We start from the raw sequence: 20,639 nt of genomic DNA on the forward strand, positions 1-20,639 counted from the left end.
CCGCCAGAGAGGGATTAGTGCCGCCAGAGCGGGACAGAGGCGACTTAAGTAAGAAATAAAACCCCAAAAACGTTATTTTCTGCACTTTCGACTTTGAGAGCTATGAGACGATCCTATACGAGTTCTTGATCGTTTTTCACCATTCTTGAGGCTAAAGGTAAGTTTTTCATTCCTCGAATCCATTTTTCGATCCATAGAACGTAATAGAATGGGTGAATATTGATAGAGAAGGATTTTGTTATAGATTCTATAGTAGAAGAAATCCTAATCTAGGTATGAGGATCAAGGGTTTGACCTATGATTGATATTATTGATTATAATCTGGGTAATTAGGCCTCGTTTGTTGATCATTGCGTTAATTGTATGTTTTTAGACCACGAACAAGTTGGAAGAATTCGGAAAGGGAAGATTCAAGTGCCTTAGGGGATTCAAGTTTGGATTCGAGATAGGTGATGGTTGTGATTTCATGTTGGTGTGATATATTTTTGCGATTACTACATTTTGATGCACGTATGTATGTGAATGTTGCGTTATTGATCATACTACTCGTAAATAAGGTTGATTGAATAATTGTATGCCATGAAATCCTGAATTGATTGTATGAGAATGTACATTGTAATTGTGATTGTGACTTGTTGAATGGATCGGGTGTTGCGTTCCGACACACTAACTTGGATCGATTGCCACGTTTCGGCATAAAAATGGGATCGGTTGCCACATTTCGGCATAAACATTGGATCGGGTACCACATTTTGGTATGCTAACAGTTTGGGTGTGGGTTCCATGAGAGGACCATTGAATTGTGTTGTGTATATACTTGTGATGATTACGTTCATATCTAATGGTGATTGAGGTTGAAAGACTGCTTATTGCTCTAAATGATAACCAATGTGTATTATTGAGAACGTGTAATGCTACATTAATCCTGAAAAGATGACTAATATTGTATATGTTCGGTATATGCTTATTTTATAATGTTGTAGTTACTTGCATGTGTTTCACCTTTTGGGATAGCCGTGTGATCCTACCAGTACACTGTGGTTGTATACTGATACTGCACTTTCTTGTTCTTTGTTGAGTACAAGACATCTTCAGATGACTATTGATAGACTTCAGCTAGGTGACTATTGAGCGTGATCGGATTCATGGGTGAGCCGGTTCTTTTGGGCTGCCATGGATCTTTCTTGTTTAAGTCCACTCTTTTCGAACTCAGACTAATTGTTTAAGGTGTTGTTTAGTTTCGGGGTTGTACCCCTTGTTCTTAGACTTGTCGTTAGTAGAGTTTTGGTACAATGACTTTCAGATTCTAGGGGTTGAATTTTCGCATTAGTTGATTAGTTGTCTGTTAAAACCTTGGAGTTTTTGGGGACTTCATTTTTATAGTCATTTAAACCTGTTTCCGTATGTTTAAATGCGTAGTATTTGGTTAAGTTGTTAGATTTATGTTCTTAGTAATGGTTCTCCCACTGGAGGGTTAGTGTGGGTGCCAATCACAATAATCTGAGTCGTGACAATGAGATTTTCTAACTTTAGGGGGACAGATGATTGATAGGTGAAAATTATGTGTGAGGTAAATTATGAATTGTCTAGATCCTCGTTAAAAGAAAATGTGAACTTGAAGTTCAAGTGATAATTCATTTGCATAATGTTGCAAATCAATTGCCAGATGAATTTACTGACCCTATGATATAATTCAGCTGCAAATGCTCCAATGAGATGTCCTTGAAGGAATAGTCTATGATACGCCTGAAGCGTAATAGACAATTGGTTCCAAATGTAAAATTTCTTGAAGAAGGAGAGGACCAAATAATCGATATGGTCATGATAATGAGGCAAGTGTTATAAAGGACCACCACGGCATAACACTTCATAAAATCTTGGAAAAGGTTCAGGTACCTAAAAAATGAAGAGATCTCGATAAATTATTGCATATTGAAATCAATATCAAATAACCATCGACGGTATATTTGATATGAAGTAGCGCTTCATGATATAGATCATGACAAGGATCTTGAATTCAAATTTGTCATATGATGTGGATAGATAAATGATTAGCCAAGTAAAATGCATAATTCAAGTATATTTTGTTTCACTTAGAAAGTGATGTTTTAGATTGATAGTCCATAAATCAAGGTATAATGTCAATGGGGTATAAATAAATTATTATGCGATAGTATATCCGTAAGATATCAAGTACGGCTTGTGCGCTCAGGCATACAGATTTGTCGCAAAAATCCTGACATTATTAGAGATGTTTTCTCCTATGGTGGATGCAATGAGATTTGTTTTGATCTTGCAATATATGCAAACTTGAATGCAATAATGAATAATTATCATGTCTAGCTAGACAATACTAAAGGTTGTATGAAAATCCTTGAAGCAATCAAGGTGTCTGAAACATACAAAGTTTGAAAGAAACTTTTTCAATAAAGCTTCAAAAATCCTTATATTGATTGAAATAATCAAGGAAGAAAATAGTACAAAGAGAATGACCCTAATTGAAATAATCATTTTATATGGATAAATCGCATTCATTGAGTACCACAATGACTATAAGATCACTTGACATAAATAAAGATTCACTTTGATCTCAAAAAAATGATGAAGAGCTTCTTGGTGATGAAACTCCATATCTTAGTGCAATCAGGGCACTAATGCATCTTGCTAACAATACTCGATCAGATATCTATTTTGCAGTAAATTTACTGGCAAGATTCTGCTCCTCCCCAACAAGAAGACGTTGAAATGACATCAAAGACATTTATTTGAAGTTATTCTACAAGATAATCAACTGCAAATGAAAGTGTCCACAAGATGATTGTTGCTATGAACAAGTTGAATGAGCAATTTACTTGCAACAACAAGGTCACGAATAGACTGATTTTCAAGAATGTATTCAGCTAAGCTCAAAGCCTCATTATATCCATGAAACCAGAAAATGAAATATCAGGATGAGTTCAATCATGCAACATCTTCGTGAATGTGATTTTATCACAAAGACACTATCGATATTTGAGAAGTTGGTAAATAAGATTGAATGACATCATCTCAAGAAATTAAGTGATGTTTTAATCAAGGGGAGTATAATACGCGTTGCACTTTTTTTTCCTTGACCGAGGTTTTGTCCCACTGAGTTTTTCTAGCAAGGTTTTTAATGAGGCAACTAATAATGTGTATCAAAAGCTATGTGTACTCTTTTTTATTCACTAGGATTTTTTTCACAGGATTTTTCCTAGTAAGGTTTTAACGAGGCACATTATCTATGGACATCCAAGGGGGAGTGTTATAAATCCATTAAATAGTGGATTATCCATTTGATTTCTTAAAGAATTAATTGGATTCATGTATGTATAATTCCAAGGTTATATGAGCCTTGGTGGATAACTATGTATCTACTTATTTGGCTTTTAACAAGGTGACCTTTGAGAGTGATATCTCAACACTACAAATAGAGATATCATTCACCATTTGGTAGATACACTTGAATAGAAAATTTTTCTCCTCCATCTTGTCTTCTTCTCTTTATATTATATTATTCTGAGCCTATATTGTAGCGACTTAAAGCTTTGGACCAATCCCATTTAAAATAAGCAACTAATTAATTTACCTAACACACTCGTTGACTGCTTAATTCCCAACTTTTACCCACCTCCTTAGTAAATTAATTATCAGATAAGTTTGAGAGAGGCGGTGGAAGAGGCTTAAAAAAAAAGGGCAGCGTGGGTTTCAGCTTAGAAGTTGACCGACTCAAACAGCTGGAGAAAAAAAAACAGAGCAAGAGAGACGAAGCAGAGGAAAGGAAAAAAATAGTAGCAGAGAATAGAACTCAACACTAGGTAAAGGATTTTATCTCTAAAATCCAAAACAAGCAGTATTGTAGAAGACCCCACGGTTGTTCTTCATTATTGACTTTGCAAGTTATTGAAATTGTGTGCCATAATCACTGGAAGGAGGGTGGAGCTGTTTCGACGGAAGTACTGTGAGTGATAATTCCTCTATAGTGGATTTCCAATTATAGCATGTTTTAAATTCATCTTGTTTTTCACTAAAGTGATTTATCTAGAAATTGATTTATTGTATGCGGACAAGCGATAATATGATCAATATGAATCCTTGTTACCATGAGTTTACATGTTGATGCTTTTGAAGTTATGTGAATTTTGATTTTACATACCATTGGATTTGAATTTGACACAAAGTATGTGAATCTATGTGAATTATAATGAAGTATATCGGGAAGCTAAAGTTCGTCGTTATCTAACGTCGGGATGGTTAGACCTGGTGCACCTTGTAAGAAAACTAATGTGGTACAACCACCCTCTAGAAGGGAACCTAGTTGTGGGGTGGTCAGATGCTATGGTAAATCCGTAGTGTCAGATAGTATACTCAATACTGGCATTGGATCCTCCCAGTAAATAATGAATGTGATTATTGCAATATCTTGAATGCAATTTTCATACATGAATAACTAATTTAGTTGAAGCAAGCTATGGCTACTGTTTTATAAATTGCGTAATGTTCTATTTATATGTTTTCCCCAGATAAAACGCTATGGTGCATGTTATTACTCACTCAGTCGGTGTGACTGACCCCGCTTGCTTTTTCTCTTTTTAGATAACTCAACTAAAGGTGACCCTTGACTCTGGCATAGTGATAGATAGCGCTGACACCGCATCCAGTAAGCCCCGCAGTTACTTTGCGTGGGCAATCCTTTTGTTTCGACTAATAAAGTATATTAGTGTTTCTAATCCTAAAGTCTTGCTCCTTGAGTCGGAACTTGTAAATTGGTTTTGGTTTGTGTTGGTGAAAAGACGACTTGGAACTTCTAAAGTTTTGTGGAAGTCATTGACTTTTGATTATGATAGTCTTTTAAACTTTATATGTTATTATGGGAGCAGGTTGGGTTGTTGTGTATTGAATACTGACAGGTTTAAAATTTATGGATTGCTTCCTATGTAGAGGAAACTCTTTCGAATTTTTAGCAAGAAAATGGTCTAGGCTTGCTCGGTATGCTTAGGCTTACTGAGCGCCGGTCATGGCTTGGTGGATTGGGTCGTGACAGAGTTAGTATCAGAGCCTTAGGTTTAGAGTATGATTGAAGGAACATCGGTTTATGCAAGAACTTAATCATGTATATGTGGTGCACCATATGCATGATCGAGAACCTGCAGAAATCGTGTATGCACGTCTTTCTCATTTTTTGTTAAATCTTGTAATGTTATAAAAGGTCTAGAGCCAACTAAGAATCTAATATTTTTTATATGATTACAGATGACAGATAGAGTTGTGCTCCCTCCAAACTTAGGTTGGGGTCGAAAAGGAGGTCGAGGAATACCGACTAGGCAAGCTCCCGGCCCCGTTGTTGAAGAAGAGGTGATACCACCACTACAATCTCAGAACGATACTACTGCCGACACGATTGCTACCATGTTGCAGCAGGCAATGGAAAGCTTGGTAGGGAAGATCCAAGCGCAACCTCGAGAGAATACACTTCCTGGAGCAAATAAGGGACATAATCAATGCAATGAGCCACTTCGCAGGTCAATTCGTGAGTTTCTTGAGTTGAAACCTCCTATGTTTATGGGAGCTAGTGAGGCCGAAGACCCCTTATTGTTCTTGGATGGAATTTGGAAAGCCTTAGATACACTTGAATGTTCTAGCACGAGGTCAGTAGAGTTGGCTGCCTATTGTTTGCAAGATATAGCTGGAGAATGGTTTAAATCTTTTAAGGCAGGGAGACCAATTAATTCACGTCCTTTGACGTGGAAAGAATTTTCTAATGCATTTACTGATCGATTCTTGCCCATGAGTATGAGGAATGCTTTGTCAATACATTTTGAGGGATTGAGACAAACCTCACAGATGTCAGTGAATGATTATGACATTCAATTCACTCGTTTGTCTTGACATATGTCATATAAGATGAACAATTCTATGCGGGCTAAAAGATTTATATGAGGTCTGATTGATCCATTGTTCAAACCACTTGCCTCACATTTGACAAAGGGAGACATAAAGTACTCACAACCAGTAGATGTTGCAAGAGAATTGGAGACTAGATGGAGGGACGAAAGAACAGTTAAAGTACAAAATAAAAGAACGAGGACCATGGGATTCTTTGAAGGGGATATGGATACAAAAAGAGGATTTGGATCTTAGAACCATCGAAGGGCTTCCCATACTGGTGGTGCATCCATCATCCAGTCATCCAACAATGCTTCCACCTCAAAACAAAGCCGTAAAAGTCCCATATCCTCTACTAGACAGACTAACCGCACTACAACTATATGCCCTAGTTGTCACAAGGCTCATTCAGGCCAATGTTGGAGAGAGATTGGTGCATGCCTTCGATGTGGACAGATGGGACATTACAAGAGGGCTCTGATACCAATAATTGTAATGACCCTTTCGAAAGGATACTACCACCTAAGCAAGAAAACTACTTAAATACTTGCGACATTTAAAAGAGATTTACTATGGCCATATTGATTGTAGTTTAGTAGGGGGATTAGGTTCATAAAGGGAAAAATTTTAGATAAGGATGTGCATCTTGTCCATTTAAACATTTATGTGATGTCAAAATTGATATGGCATGGAGTTTCAATTTATGACGGAAAAACCCTCCCAAAAATAATTTAAGCAAATAACCGATGGGCTTTTCATGCATATATTATCTTCACACTAAAGGATGAAATAACACGAATATTACCCACTTCGGAGTACCGAAATCAGCCCGTCATGCTTCACAAAAAATATTCAAAACAAATAGTAAATTTAGTATATTGCAATACTTGGGCTTACACACCCCAAAAGAACAAAACATATGGCCATACTTAATTTACAACCCATGGTGACATGATCAAATTCATCCTCGAAACTTCATGTAATTATACAACACAAAGATCATGTACAAGTCCAAAGGTTTATACAAAATATAGATGCCTAAATGCAAATGTGATCTTCCTTAAGGCTCTCAAAAATTCCATCTCCAATGGCCCGCTTCATGCATCCACTCGATCATTCCCCTACGATAGAAACAACTATCGCTAAGCATATAGCTTAGTGGTGCAAAACTATAATTTCGGAGCCATCCGATTCACAAAACAAACTTTCTCAAGTCATGGGCAACATAATTGAACATAATTAATAAATCAAGTAAACAATATATAAAGAGTATCAAGTTCGATATTTAAAGACCCAAATGTCAAGAACGTTCATAGCATCATTTTCCAAGAGATTCAACAACAAGGCTCGCCCAATATGTACCTCATGTCTTCACACCAAGCACAAACAAGTATCAAGAAGGGTCGACACCCTATATCAAGAAGGGTCAAGCCCGATAATCAAGAGAACCAAGAACCATATTAAAAATGGCTTTCTAATTCGTACTTAAAATGGACAACATCCATACTTAAGACGAACTAAAAATCCAAAGTCAAGATGGCAAATGATCCGAATCAAGAGGCATGCCAATAGTGACAAAGTCACAGCCACAAGAAGGACAAGGTCCCAACAAGAGTGCCAAGTGATCAAACAATCCGTACAAGTGGGCGAGTTACACAAGCATCTTTAACTTCTCAAAGGATACCAACACAACAATGCAAAGTGACAAGAGGTAGCCAAGGTACCAAGATCCAATTTCAAATATACTAGAGGTTAAAAGAGTGCAAGTACAAGTTTATACACAAACCTCGGTGCTTTAGCAAGGAAACAGTCCAACCAATGTATCAAGGTCCTCAACTTGTTCACGAGTATATACAACCTTTAAAATACAATTAAACAACTTCTTTAATCCCTAGAAGCTCAATAATATTGATGTAAAATAGGATCATCATCACAAGTAAAATTAGCCTGCACAACACAACAATGCTCCCAAGACAGTGATTCTGGCCAGCCTAGTAGCTCATGTCGCAACTTAGATTTGAAATGGAAAACAGCAAAACTAGACTTTATAACCTTCATGAAATATGTAGATACATCTCTTAGGGTTGCAAACAAACAAGAATCACCGAAAAATGTATTTTGTACAACAAGATATAGTCAAAACACTAACAGCTGTTCATACAGAATTTCAAATTCCAGAATCTGGACAAAACTTGTCCTATGTTGCGTCCCATATTTCGAATCCATAACAGCTGAATCAGAGTTTGACATAAACATAAGAGTTGTAGGTCTACGAATTATCTTTCCAAATCATATTTACTCACTGTAAACTAAGTTCTAGAACGAGAGATATGCATAAAACACCAAACACTACCCAGCTGAGAAACAGATTTCGTCACTTACCAAAAAGAAGTGTGTGTTCTTGAATTCCAGCCAAAAAGGGCCAAGTTTCTCTTGTGATTTTGAAGAACACTCTGTTTAGATATGTTTCTAAGGTTCTAAGGCTTGAGAAAAACGAAATTACTAAAGGAGGGGTGAAAATATATAGTCAACAAGTGATGTTTATCCCTTGGGCAGCTGTCCTTCAAAGGTGCTGCCCAAGAATTTGTGTGCTGCCCAAAATGTATACATATATATCTATATGTATATCCCTTAACTTCCTTTTAAAGTTATACATAATTCTAATTAGGATATTACCTAAACACCCCATCACAAATCCTTAAATTACGATAAGAATTTATGCTAAGCAAGTTGGCAATTATCACAACACTTTAAGTTCCCAAAATGAGACTAAAACATATTCTAGTAATTAAGCAACGGTAAATCGACATGAGACTCTTGGTTAGTATTTAGGGGTGTTACATACCTCCTATTAGAAAAATTGATTTTGACATTGATATAGTACCTGGAACACAACCCATATCAATACCTTCATATCGCATGGCACCGACAGGGTTAAAAGAATTGATAGAACAATTGCAAGATATGTTAAACAAAGGGTTCATTAGACCAAATACTTCTCCATGGGGTGCACCAATCTTGTTCGTGAAGAAGAAAGATGGATCCATGAGACTATTTATAGATTACCGACAGTTAAGTAAGGCCACAGTGCGCAACAAGTACCCGTTACCACGCATTGATGATCTGTTTGACCAGCTTCAGGGTGCAAAGAAATTCTCCAAGATTGATTTGAGATCCGGATATCATCAAATACGTATTAGAGGAAATGATATCTCTAAGACTGCCTTTCGAACCATGTATGGGCACTACAAATTTCTAGTGATGCCTTTTGGGTTAACGAATGGACCTGCAACATTTATGGACATGATGAATAGGGTGTTTAAGCCATATTTGGATAGATTCGTGATCGTGTTTATTGATGATATCCTTGTGTATTCAAGAACATATAAAGATCATGAACAACACTTGATGATGGTATTACAAGCGCTCCGGGAACACAAATTATATGTTAAGTTCTCTATGTGTGAATTTTGGTCGAGCCAAGTTGCCTTCCTAGGTCATGTAGTATCTGAAGAAGGGATCTTAGTTGACTCCAAGAAAGTGGAAGCAATAAAAAAGTGGCCAAGACCAACCACCGTGACAGAGATACGAAGCTTCTTGGGCCTCGTGGGATATTATAAGCGTTTCGTGTAGGATTTCTCCAAGATAGCGGCACCTTTGACAAAGCTAACACTAAAAATGTGAAATTCCAATGGTCTGAGGCATGCGAACAAAGTTTTCAAAAGCTCAAGGAAAGCTTGACAACCACCCAGTATTAGTACTTCCATCGGGAACCAGAGGATTTGCAGTTTATTGCGATGCCTCTCGAGTGGGACTTGGGTGTGTGCTTATGCAAAATGGACGGGTCATAGCTTATGCTTCAAGGCAATTGAAAAAGCACGAGCAAAATTATCCAACATATGACCTAGAGATGGCTGCAGTTGTCTTTGCTTTGAATATTTGGAGACATTATCTATATGGAGAGAAATGCGAGATATATATTGATCACAAGAGCCTTCAATATATCTTTCAACAAAAAGATCTGAACCTTCAACAACGAAGATGGGTGGAATTATTGAAAGACTATGAATGTGCAATTTTGTACCGTCCAGGAAAAGCCAATGTAGTCGCTGATGCGCTGAGCCGAAAGTCAATGGGGAGTTTGGCCCACCTTACCTTAACAAGGAGACCATTAGCAAGAGAAATTCACAAATTGAAAGAAAGTGGAGTAGCCTTCAGTTTAGGGCATGCATGTTCATTATTGGCATGTGTTCAAGTGAAGTCATCATTAATGGAGGATATAAAGGCAAAACAATACCTAGACATGCGGTTGTGCAAAATTAGAGATGAAGATGTCCTTAACAAGAATAAAGATTTTGTCGTGGATAGTCATGGGGTATTGCGACTTGGCAATCGTGTTTGTGTACCAGATGTTAACGATTTAAGACAAACGTTGCTTGAAGAAGCGCATGGCTCCAGGTACTCAGTTCATCCTAGATCCACAAAAATGTACCAAAATGTTCATTAGTTGTACTGGTGGGAGGGTATGAAGAAAGATATGGCGAATCATGTCACTCGATGTTTGACTTGCCAGCAAGTTAAAGCTGAACACCAAAGACCTGCAGGGTTGATGCAACAACTTGTGATACCAGAATGGAAATGGGAGCGAAATACCATGGATTTTATCACTGGATTGCCACGAACTCTTAAGGGTATGATTTTATATGGGTGATCGTGGATCGATTAACAAAATCAGCACACTTCCTACCGGTCAAAACTATATATAATGGCGCACGCTATGCATAAATTTATATTGATGAAATTGCTAGGCTTCACAAAGTTCCAATTTCTATTATATCGGATAGAGGATCCCAGTTCACCTCACACTTCTGGAAAGTATTCCAAGGGGCATTGGGAACACAAGTGGAATTGAGTACGGCATTCCACCCACAAACTGATGGTCAGTCAGAGAGAACCATACATTCTCTTGAAGATATGTTAAGATCTTGTATTCTTGATTTTGGTGGTAGTTGGGACAAATATCTACCGTTGACAAAGTTTGCTTACAATAATAGCTTCCAAGAAAGTATACAGATGGCACCTTACGAGGCGTTATATGGAAGGCGATGTCGATCTCCCATTGGGTGGTTTGAGGCTGGTGAGGCTAAGGTATTGGGTCCAGATCTGGTGAAGTCATCGATTGACAAGGTTCAATTAATTAGGCAAAGATTGCTAGCGGTCCAAAGTAGACAAAAGGCTTATGTAGAAAAAGACATCAAGAGTTATAGTTTTCAGTAGGGGATCATGTGTTCTTATGAGTATCACCAATGAAAGGTGTTTTAAGATTCGGGAAGAAAGGAAAATTGAGTCCAAGATATATTGGGCCATATGAGATACTTGCTAGAGTTGGTGTTGTCGCATATCGTTTAGCACTTCCACTTGAGTTATCTTTAGTACATTCAATCTTTTATGTATCAATGCTACGAAAGTACATACCAGACCCTTCACATGTGCTAAAAGCATCAAAATCCAGTTGGACGAGAACCTAACTTATGAAGAGGAACCAGTGTTTATAATGGACAAACAAGTAAGGAAGTTACGTTCGAAAGAGATGGCGACAGTGAAAGTAGCATGGAAATATCACTCCAGCGAGGAGGCAGCATGGGAAGACGAGAAGGTGATGCGGGCCAAGTATCCTCATTTATTCAGACCCGCAAGTATATATATATGTTTAAAAATTCGGGGATCGAATTTTCTTAAAGGGGAGAGATTGTAGCGACTTAAAGCTTTGGGCCAAGCCCATTTAAAATAAACAACTAATTAATTTACCTAACACACCCGTTGACTGCTTAATTCCCAAGTTTTACCCACCTCCTTTGTAAATTAATTATCAGATAAGTTTGAGAGATGCGGTGGAAGAGGCTTAAAAAAAAGGGCAGCGTGAGTTTCAACTTAGAAGTTGTCCGACTCAAACAGCTGGAGAAAACAAAAAAAAACAGAGTAAGAGAGACGAAGCAGAGAAAAGGAAAAAAATAATAGACGAGAATAGAACTCAACACTAGGTAAAGGATTTTATCTCTAAAATCCAAAACAAGCAGTATTGTAGAAGACCCCACGGTTTTTCTCCATTCTTGACTTTGCAAATTATTGAAATTGTGTGCCATAATCACTGGAAGGAGGGTGGAGCTATTTCGACGGAAGTACTGTAAGTGATAATTCCTCTATAGTGGATTTCCAACTATAGCATGTTTTAAATTCATCTTGTTTTTCACTAAAGTGATTTATCTAGAAATTGATTTATTGTATGCGGACAAGCGATAATATGATCAATATGAATCATTGTTACCATGAGTTTACATGTTGATGCTTTTGAAGTTATGTGAATTTCGAGTTTACATACCATTGGATTTGAATTTGACACAAAGTATGCGAATCTATGTGAATTATAATGAAGTATATCGGGAAGCTAACCTTGCCAGTTCGCCATTATCTAACGTCTGGATCGTTAGACCTGGTGCACCTTGTAGGTAAACTAATGTGGTACAACCACCCTCTAGAAGGGAATCTAGCTGACGGGGTGGTCAGACGGCTATGGTAAATCCGTAGTGTCAGAAAGTATACTCGATACTGGCATTGGATCCTCCCAGTAAATAATGAATTTCATTATTGCAATATCTTGAATACCTAATTTAGTTGAAGCAAGCTATGGCAACTGTTTTATAAATTGCATAATGTTCTATTTATATGTTTTCCCAGATAAAACGCTAGGGTGCGTGTTATTACTCACTCAGTCTGTGTGACTGACCCCGCTTCCTTTTTCTCTTTTCAGATAACTCAACTGAAGGTGACCCTTGACTCTGGCATAGTGATAGATAGCGCTGACACCGCATCCAGTAAGCCCCACAGTTGCTTCATGTGGGCCATCCTTTTGTTTCGACTAATAAAGTATATTAGTGTTTTTAATCCTAGAGTCTTGCTCCTTGAGTCAGACTTGTAAATTGGTTTTGGTTTTGATTTGTGTTGGTGAAAAGGTGACTTGGAACTTCTAAAGTTTTGTGGAAGTCACTGAATTTTGATTAACTTCTAAAGTTTTGTGGAAGTCACTGACTTTTGATTATGATAGTCTTTTAGACTTTATATGTTGTTATGGGTGTAGGTTGGGTTGTTGTGTATTGAATACTGACAGGTTTAAAATTTATGGATTGCTTCCTATATAGAGGAAACTCTGTCGAATTTTTAGCAAGAAAATGGTCTAGGCTTGCTCGGTAGGCTTAGGCTTACTGAGCGCCGGTCATGACTTATGTGGATTGGGTCATGACATATATTTTATAACAATATGTTTTATTTTCGATTGGATAATATTGAAGTGTGTACATTCAAATTTTTAATATTCTTTACAAAATATAACCAAACATAATTTTAACTCCAAATTTCATTTAATTTTATTTTATATGATCAAACATTCTCATCGTGGTTCATATATTATTATTGAATGCATGTATAGTTTTTTTTTTTGTGAGGGTGGGATCAAACTATATACTATTACTTCTTTGGAGTTGTGTTTTGTTGGCTTATTTACATGTTTATACTTTTATGTTTCGAACTCTCTGAATGAAAATTCTAAATTCGTCACTCGTGAAGAGTGTAGTATACATGTTTGTGGATAACTTGCTTCAACAATAAAATGCTGCAATCATATTTTAAAATACTTGGGGACAATAAAGTGCTTAATGAAGAAGAGATATCCACAATAAAATAAGAAAAAAAAAATCTAAATTCATTGATCATTTCATAATTTCATTAATATGCTTACTTTTCCGTCTACATGTTAACTGGTGTCTGGTAATTAGGATAGATTCACATTTTCAATATTCTACTGTCTTTCTTTACATCTTAAAATCATATTAGATTGTTTATATTAAATAAAATCAGACTATTTCATAGATTCGCATCATCAATTTTTTACTCTTCTTCTTTATTTTCTTCTCTGATTCCTTTTTTAAAATAATATTATACGTTAATTTAAATAAATAATTTTATATACGGCCATGTCTCACACATATTTATTTAGTCAAAAAAATCTTATCTATTATCTAAAAAATCATGAAAAGACGTTTTTATCATAATTATTGTGTTTTCTTTTATAAAATTATACGTAATATTAATTAGTATTAATTCATATCTTATATTTTTTTAGAATAGCGCCAAGTGCGGACAAGTACACTAGATGCTTAATGAAGAGGAGATATCCACAATAAAATAAGAAAAAAAATGATCATATTTACTTGTGTGCTATTTGAAATTAAGCTAAAAAAAATTAGTGTTTTGATATTCATATCGAAGAAAGCTTATTATAAAGATTGTGCTCCCAACATTTATTTTATTTTTAGGATTCAAATTTGAAACCTCTAATTAAGAGAGAAGGAATCTCAACTATCTCCAATGCCTTTAAAAATGAGGCATACGTTTTACACCCCAAATTCGAAGGGCCTATTATCTAGGAATAATAAAATTATTATAAGCCTTATTTAATAAAAAAAAATATACTATATTTTTTAAATTTATTTGTCTTTTTTAGTTTGTTTCGAAACATTAAAGAATGTTTCTTTTTTTTAATCAATTTTTAAATTTAACTTCCACATGATATGTTTAACACCACAAGATTAAAAAAATATTTGTATATATATAGTTTAAGACCATAGAAAAAAAATATTAAAAAGAAAAGGAGATTACTTTGAATCTCATATTTATATAAAAATAAAAAATAAAAAATTAGGCCTCCGAATTATTTTTTGCTTTAAGCCACTAATTAGCTTGTGTACCCTCTATCCTCCTCAAATCACACTAATGAAATTCCATCAGGTACGTCATTATTGTTGTTATTGTCGTAACTTCAATTATATTGAATATAATGCTAAGAATCTTAAATATTAAATTTTATACTTAAATCTTAAATTCTTACTATTATTGGGTGAAAAAAGACAAATTAATTAATTAATTATTATGGTAAGATTAATGATAGAAAAGTCGGAAACATTTAGTTGAAATAAGTTTATTAGTGAGCATATAAGAAGTATTTTTTTTTATAAAGATGTGACACAAGTAATTTAATCTATGTAATACTCAAAATAGATCATCAACCAAAAATATAGATGATTTTAAACGATTTTTTTTTTATCTTTAAAAAATATCTAATTAAATAAATTTATATATATAAATGGATAATAAAGAAATAGTACTTTGAGAAAACAAAAATGAAAATAAATATTTTTTAATAGGAAATAAATTAGTGATTCGTATGGATGTTTTATGAGATGTCAATATCACTAACCCCACAAAATTATATTTATTGCACGGTTCTTTGTTGATGCATTTGGTCATTTCTTCATTTATTATTATAAAAAATAGAAAGTATATGAAATTGTGGTGGAGCGAATAAATTTGCTCTTTTATTAATCAATAATTTCAGTTTTAAATTTTCAGTATGATTTTTTTTTTTTTATAGAAAGTGTTTTCATGAATGAGATTTACGTAGTATGAATTCAGATTAATTGAATTCTAATATAAGTATTCAATATCTAATATGAAAGAAAAAAAAATATAGAGTAGTTTTTAAAATAAATAAAAATATATTTTTATATTTTTTATGAGATATTTTTATTAAAGTAATATGAAATAATGTAGGGGTGATTTTTGTAAGGTTTATTATTCAAGACTATATTAATTCATTTTCTCAAAAATAATTCTTATACACGAATCTATTTTGTTTAGAATTAATGCCTAGTTTAAGACCATAGAAAAATATGAAATTTTTATTAAAAAGAAAGAAATAATTTTGAATCTCAGATATAAAAATAAAAATATATTTAAAAGTTAGACTTTCGATTTATTTTTGACTTTAGGTCACTAATTAGCTTGAGCTGCTCATCATAAAGTAACTTTTCCAATTCACTTGATGTTAATTATTTTTTAATCTAAGATTGCCCATGTCATCGGAGACAATCTTATTTTTACTTTGGATCCCAATACGACTTTTATCTTTAGATAATCTTAATTATAATTAAAAGTTAAAAGAAATAAATTTGGACATTTTTCTTGAATAATTTAAATCGTGGAGTCTGCTTGTTTGGCAATGGAATTTCATTAATGACACAAATACGATACCATTCTTTTTTATTATCACTATTATTTTATTAAGACCTTTTCTATCACAAATTTAAAATAAAAGATAGATAAAATATTCCTCATCACTTATTTAAAAGGATAGTTTTAGTATTTTACATAGATTTAACTTACACCTCATTTAAACTCCATCACCAAATAAGTACAGTCACATAGAATAATGAATTAATTTTTATTATTAAGAGTATTATTATAGTAATATTATTAATAGCCACAAAAATCAAATTTGTACACTTCTTAAACAATTTTATGTAACGAAAACTTTCGATTAAGGATCTAACTATCATATTACATTTTTTCCAAAGGTTTCATAATTGAAATTCAAGAACCCAAAATTTATCGGTGTGTTGATTTTTGTTTTGTAGGCTGATAGCTATCGGAGAAAAGACCTTATTTGAAGATAATGATGATGTATATATATTTCATGCTTCTAATCAACTCAAGTCGAAGAAATTTATTCAATGGTCATAGACTCGCCGCTAACTTTTGCTACCTCCAATTAATTAACTTCCATCATTGGGTTCAACAAGCTTTTGATCGTCGTTTATTTCAATTTTCAATTGCTGATGTTCAATTTCATTCACTTTCAATTGATCAACATCACAGGAAGATTGTGCAGTATCAGTGTTCGACAAATTGTCTATGAAATATTGATCAATTAGATCGGGATCGAAGGTGAAATCAAGATCAATGTCTTGTTTTTCCGGGGACAGGCTCATCCATGGCAGACTGATGTTCAGAAAGAAGACTATTGGATATCTTTTCCATTTTTATCTTTTTCATGAATGTGAGGCCGACTAATTTATAGCTAGGAAATTGAAACCCGATACCCGAAAATTCAATTTTTTATTTTTTCCAAGTGTTCTTTTTATAATGTTTATTTAAAAACCTTAGTTTATTTTATAATTATTATCATTACATATTTACATGTTTATATTTTTATTTTTCGAACTCCCCGAATGAAAATCCTCAATCCATCACGAGTGTAGTATACGTGTTTGTGGATAACTTGTTTCAACAATAAAATGCTGCAATCATATTCTAAAATACTTGGGGACAATAAACTGCTTAATGAAAGAAAATAAAATAAGAGAAAATAATAGGGAAAAAAGTCTAAAATATATCCGAACTTTGATCGAAATTGCTGTAACAATATCAAACTTTGGAAATGATCTTTTACTCCCTGCACTATTTAATAGTGTATTTTAAAAGTATATATGTGCCCACGTGAACACCATAAATATTGCATCATTTTAAATAGTAATGTGTCTACGCGGACACATATATACCTTTAAAATACACTATTAAATAGTGCAGATGTAAAAAGGTTTGGTATTGTAACAATAACTTCAACTAAAATTAATGTATTTTTCAGACGCTTTTCCCAAAATAATCATATCTAAATTCATTGATCATTTCTTAATTTCATTAATATGCTTACTTTTTCCGTCCACATGTTAACTGGTAATTAGGATAGATTCACATTTTCAATATTGTAATTTCTTTCTTTACATCTTAAAATCATATTAGATTGCTTATATTAAATGAAATCAGATTATTTCTTAGATTTGCACTATCAAATTTGAATATATTTTTTTCTCTTCTTCTTTATTTTTTTCCCCGATTCCTTATTTAAATTAATATTATACATTAATTTAAATAAATAATTCCATCTACAACCTTAATGTCTCACACATATTTATTTAATAAAAAAATATTTATCTATTATCTGAAAATCATGAAAAGACGTTTTTATCATAATTATTATGTTTTTTATAAAATTATACGTAATATTAATTAGTATTAATTCATATCTTATATTTTTTAGAGTAGCGACAAGTACACTAATGCTTCATCAAGCGGAGATATCCACAATATAATAAGAAAAAAAAAAGATCAAATTTACTTGCGTGCTATATGAAATTAAGCTAAAAAATATTTCGTGATTTGGTATTCATATTGAAGAAAGCTTATTATAAAGATTGTGCTCTCAACATTTATTTTATTTTTAGAACTCAAATTTAAAACCTTTAATTAATAGCGAATGAATCTCAACTATCTCTCCATTAAGGGCGGCTCAATGCCTTTAAAAATGATGCATACGTCTTAGGCCCTCAAATTTGAAGGGCCTAATTTTTTTAGTAATAATAAAATTATTATAAGCCTTGGTTAACAAAACAAATATACTATATTTTTAAATTTGTTTGTCTTTTTTAGAACTTACTTTAGTACTTAAACTATACAGACGTTTAAATACCCCCTTAACATCTTTGAAGTGATCTTTTTTTTCACGCGTTTTTAGGAGAGTACACTCTCTCTCTCTGCCACATCATCCCTTATGGGGTATTTAAATTACTTGAAAGATGTTAAATGGATATTTAAACGTCGGTGTAGTTTAAGTTGTGCTGCCAAGTTTAGGAATATTTTTTATGTGTTTTCTCATATATTTTTTTTGGATCAATTTTTAAATTTAACTTTCATATATCATATATGTTTAAGACCACAAGATTAAAAAATATTTAGTATAGATAATTTGAATCGTGGAGTCGCTTGTTTGGCAATGGAATTTCGTTAATGACAAGAACAAATACGATACCATTCTTTTTTATTATTACTTATTTAAAAGGATAGTTTTAGTGTTTTACATATATTTAACTTACACCTCATTTAAACTCCATCACTAAATAAATACAGTCACATAGAATAGTGAATGGATTTTTATTATTAAGAGTATTATTATATTAATAGCCACAAAAAAACACTAATTTGTACACTTCTTAAACAATTTAATGTAACGAAAACCTTCAGTTAAGGATCTAACTATTATATTACATTTTTTTCAAAGGTTTCATAATTCAAATTCAAGATCCCAGAACTTGTCGGTGTATTGGTTTTTATTTTGTTGTACATCATTTCATGGTGCTAGATTGCTACCGGAGATGATGTATATACATTTCATGCTTCTAATCCAACTCAAGTCGAAGAAATCTATTCAATGGTCATAGACTCGCCGCTACCTCCAATTAATTAACTCCCATCCTTGGGTTCAACAAGTTTTTGATCGTCGTTCACTTCAATTTTCAATTGTTGTTCTTCAATTTCATTCACTTTCAATTGATCATTGTCACAGGACGATAGTGTAGTATCAGTGAAAAATTGATCAATTAGATCGGGATCGAGGTTGAAATCGAGATCAATATCCAATTCTAATAACAACTTCTTCTGATTATCACAGAAAATTGATGTAGTAGTAGTAATAGTAGTAGTGTCGATGTGAATTTCATCGTCATAACAATTGTAGGAGGTGGTGGTTGTAGGGACGGCAAATGTACTATCCAAACATTCCTCAATTTCTTCTTTGAAGTTTACGTCTTTGTTTCCTTTAATCCATGGAAAGCCAAAAACTCCTGTTGTTTCTACACCTGGACCTGTACTTGTACCTGACTCATCGTCTTCATGACATTCCTCTGTTCGCATAAAATCCTTCGCATTATCCCATTTGTACCTATTTTGATCAAAATCATCATCCTCATTCATCATCCTCATCATCATGACCTGGTGTTTCTTCCTGTTGTAAATCGTATTCAACGTTTCTCTCCCTCTCTTTCTATTATTCTCCATTTTTTTCTACCAAAATGCAAATCCAAATACTCAAATAAAATGTTGAAGATTTTATACGTAAAAATGGAAAAGGAGAAGAAAGTTTTTTTAATAGTAAGTTATGATGATGAAGAAGTCACATACAAACGCTTTTTAATAAACAAAAATTGGATCCAAAACTCCATAAAATACGCAAGAAAAAAAGTTTAAATTTGTTGTCTGACATTTTCTCGTGACTAATAATTTTTTTAAAAAAACTTCTTCTTTCCTTAATAAATTGCTCTATTAACAGGTCCATACATATTTTGAGAGGATTTAATTTAATTTATTATTTTTTATATAAAAAAAGAGAAACAGAAAGTTAAAAACAGTTGAAATTTGAAACCGTAATTTATGCCACATTTGCAAAGGCCAAAAATGCATGCAATTTTTTTTCTGTTTTTTATTTGAAAGTTTGTTTGGATTCTCTTCTTCTTCCTCTTTGTCCTCCTTTATTTATTTATTTTTTAATTTTACGGGTTCGTGAATAGAATATCCCATATCGGTGAATAAGTGAAATTTGGGCTCCTTAGATAAATCTTGAACTAATTTTTAGGATGCGAGTTAAGTCAAAAAGCCTAATTCGACATGGTATAATCAGAATCAGACCCGATGTGACCCTTGATCCATGATTTTGTTAATACATATCATGTTTTAGCTATTCTAATTTGTAAATTTACCGTTAATCATTTGTCTTCTTCATTTCTCCGAGAGAGGTGGACCAAGAATTTGAAGTTTATGACTTTTTATATATTGATCTCATGTTAATTCTAGACTAGATTTTGTTCACAGTTCAAATATTTATAGATATTTAATTAGCTTTTATATACATATCTAGGTAAAGGCTATTATATTCACATAAAAGTACATAACCAACCCTCAAGATCCGACCTCTCATGTAGACGGAACACATGCATTATGATAAGGGCAGATTT

The 20,639-nt window shown here is 33.5% G+C and overlaps 1 long non-coding RNA gene across 1 annotated transcript; it reads right to left on the reverse strand.

The window, feature by feature from the left end:
* Positions 1 to 6,878: 6,878 nt before the first annotated feature.
* Positions 6,879 to 8,486, reverse strand: LOC125856583 (uncharacterized). The gene is made up of 3 exons (XR_007445535.1): positions 8,287 to 8,486; positions 7,691 to 7,762; positions 6,879 to 7,025 (listed from the first exon to the last, which is right to left on the reverse strand). It is a non-coding gene; the product is annotated as an uncharacterized LOC125856583 (long non-coding RNA).
* Between the last annotated feature and the right edge of the window lie 12,153 nt (positions 8,487 to 20,639).

This window comes from Solanum stenotomum, chromosome 2 (assembly GCF_019186545.1).
Source record: "Solanum stenotomum isolate F172 chromosome 2, ASM1918654v1, whole genome shotgun sequence".
Lineage (NCBI taxonomy): Eukaryota > Viridiplantae > Streptophyta > Magnoliopsida > Solanales > Solanaceae > Solanum > Solanum stenotomum.